Genomic DNA, 3,998 nt, shown 5'->3' on the forward strand with positions numbered 1-3,998 from the left:
ACTCATTTCTTAAATTAAATTAGAGTTAATCACCTATACATTGTCAGTGTAAAACTTTTTTTACACTGACAACTAATTATATCTTTTAATTGTGTCATGTCACAAAAGTAAATGTGTTTATAGTGACATGACACAATTAAAAGATATAATTGGTTATCAGTGTAAAAAAACTTTACACTAACAGTGTATAGGTGATTAACTCATTAAATTATACCTTCAAATATAGTAGATATATGTTGGAAATACTCTTGATTCTAGAAGATTATACCTTACATATTGCAATAACATTGTGTTGTACTCTAACGTTGAACATGTTTTCTTTTGAAATACTTACGAAGAATATTGGCGGGAAATGGGCTCTAGCATGGTACAAAAGTCCAAGAAATACTTGGATTGGTGGTCTATTTCACATCATTTACAAATAAAAACAGGGTGATTATTTTACGGTAGATGAGTGATATTAAATTTTCATGATAATGAGTTTATGATCCAAAATAGGAAAACCTATTTTCCCCTCTTGTCAATAAGATGAGTGATATCAAACTGTGATGTGCTAGAAATGTTTCTCGATTCAGACAATCTAATATCTTAGATGATCTGAATCAAACTATTTAAGTTGGTTTAGTGAATTTCTTGATTGGATTAAATAAGATCCAAATCAATTAAATCCAACTTGTGTTGACTTTGATCACAGATTTGTATTTTATAAATGTCATGATTCTAAAATTGAAACAATTAAAATTATTATTATATTATTATATTTATTATCTTAATATTATTTTATGATATGATTTTACTAGTAACATTTAAGTGCAATATTATTATACCACACTAACACTCTAGCAATACTACATTTATGGTAGTTCTTTGTTTATATTATTATTTAATGATAATATTAACATCTTTTATAATATTATTATTTTAATAGTTATCATACACTCTCTTTCAAGTTATCATACAATTCATACTTAGATGCACAAAGCAAGTCCTTTATCATTCAACTTTATCACTGTTTTACTAGTTTAAAAGTTTCTGTTTAATTCATCTTAATCTAGCCATTAGACATATCACCAAAAAATTTCTAGCATTTATTTTCACTCAATATAGTATTTGCATATTGACATTCAAGTTGAGAAGAAAATGGATGAAGAGTTCTTTGATAATAATTGTAACTTAAAAATTAAGAGACTATCTTAATTTTAAATATTTGAATATATACTTTAACTTTAAATGTTAAACTATGTTTAAATGTTTTAATTTGATATTTTTATTATTATTTTTATTTATTCTTAAATGTTATTTACACTATTTTAATAATAGGTTTTATTTAATTTTTAGGATAAAATAATGTATTCCTTTTTTTAAAAATAAATATTTACTATTTTTTTTAAGAAAACTAATTAAACCATATCAAACTGTTGTTTATTTGTTTGGATCACAAACTCTTTGATAAATCCAATCGAAACAAAATCAATCAAAAATTGATTGGATTGTGTTGTATAATGAGGAGGCTATGCTTACAAAAATATGATAATTGCACTTAAAAATAAGGATCAAACCTTAAATATAATACCTCCACAAGACATACCAAATATCTTCGTCACATGAGTTTTACCTCATATATTTAACAAACATAATATATATATATATATATATATATATATATATATATATATATATTTATATAATTATTTTTTTTCCATAAAAAATAAAGGCAATTTTGGATAATATGTGATTTGAACTCACATATAAGCAATTATTTAACATCTTATGTTATTATACAATTGAGTTAAATAACTTATATAATATATTTTTAATTTAAGTATATATATATATATATATATATATATATATTAATTAATATATGTGGTTCAACAATTCATAATTTGGTTTATTTAATAGTATTAAATTGACTATAATTTCTTTTGGAGATTTCATTAAAATATAATATAAATTTTATTGAAATTTATAGGTATAAAATATATGCTATCTTTTTTTAGAGAAAAAATTAATAAAGATTAGATTATGTGGTTCAATTAGTGATTCACCAGTTCGATTTTTTTTATCTATGGACTTAATATTTTAATTAGTTTGATGACTAGTTCAATTTTTAAACTATTATATCTTTCACTTTATCGCTTAGAATTCAAGGACACATCTACGAACAAAAGTCTCATGTGATAAATTTAAAATATAAATATTAACATGCGTGATTTGTGGGAGTTATTTTTGGCAATTTCTAGGGTTAAAAATTGCCACAAATCGTATTTTCAATGTCATTAAGAACCGTCAAATTCACGATTGCCAAAAATGATGTGACAAATATTTTGTAAATGTTGGTTTTGGATGTCAGAAAATTAATCACTTTGTAGAAATTTAAAACCACCAAAAAATGCATTTTAATTGTCACAAAATGTATTTTAGTTTCGCCTAATTGAATATTTTTGGAAATTTTAAACCGCTACAAAATTACATTTTTGTCTGACTTGTTTCACATTTTTTTGACAGTTTTAAATCGCCAAAAATGTATTTTTTTACTTGTCTCACATTTTTTTTTGACAATAACGCTAAAAAATGCACTTCGTTCTATATTAAACTGATGCATTTTTATTATTTTAAAAATTATTTAAAATTATTTTAAAAGTGTGTTCTTATTATAAATTGACAAATAATAATCTATATATTTTAGATATTTATCAAATTATTATTTAAAATTGTCACTATTTATTTTAATAATTTAAAATTAATAATGACTATATTATATTGTTATTTAATTCAAGTAATTGCTAAATAAAAATTTTACTTATTGAATTTTTAGCTCACTTATTTATTAAATTTTACCTACAATTATAATAATATTTACGTGTTTTGTATGTTTCTTGTTCAAATTATATAAAGATACATTAAATTAACAACTTTCACATTATAAAAAAAATCAAAACAACATCTAGCCGTAGGTTTAGCATGACATATATTTTTTTATTATTAAGACGTACATTAACATCCATCAACTCTAAAAACATATATCCAACCTATTAATTAAGTAACTAAAACAAACCAAATTCATGATCAATGCTAAAAAAAAATATGTAAATTGTTCCAAAATTAATCTTGCTTCAAATATAAAAACATAGGTTCAAATTCATGAGTTCATCATGTCTAACAAAAACAAAACAATAATAATGTCAAACTCTATGAAGGTTACTATCGAATGAAGATTCTCCTTGTGGTGTTGGGATGTCATGTCCACTCCTTTCATCCTATAAAATACAAATTGTTTAATTTCATCCTTATTAATAAAATATGCATAAAATATTAAACTTCAGTTAAGTATTAATATAATTTAATTTAGTACAAAACATATAAAGTACTTACCGTTACATTATTAGTACTACTACCAAACATAACTTCTAACTCAATAGGAATATGTCCTTTCTTCATTTATATGTAAGCAAGTATGACATTTTTTAATATCTTGACATTTTCTTGATAAGTTGTCAATCGACCCTTCAAACCAATTACTTCTTTTTTCAATTGAGAATTTTCAACGGAATCAAAATTTGAAGAATTGCACCCTACATCACTAAATCTTGTGGATGATTGAAATACAACACTATGTAGACCTCCTAATCCTAAGCAACATACACCTCCAACATGATCTTTTTCCCAACACTTTACTAATACTATCATTAGTTGAAACTTCATCAGAGTTGTCACTTTGACTCATTTCTGTTGACATCTTCTCCTTAAAGAAACACGAATGAAAAGAAATTTTATATCAATGCTTTCTTGGTCACATTATTTTACATATTTCTAAAATTTCTTAGAAACAAAATTTTCAGAATCATTGCTCAAACAATCCTAAACTTCTTGCACCAAGGCTAGGATCTAATAAAATCGCCAATACATGGTTACTAACCAAGTCCTGAGTCCTGATTATTTGATGATAAAAATACTCATCACTCTAATTTTTCATCATCTCTTAGTAGTCGGTTTTG

This window comes from Cajanus cajan, chromosome 2, assembly GCF_000230855.2.
Source record: "Cajanus cajan strain Asha chromosome 2, NIPB_CcT2T_4, whole genome shotgun sequence".
NCBI lineage: Eukaryota > Viridiplantae > Streptophyta > Magnoliopsida > Fabales > Fabaceae > Cajanus > Cajanus cajan.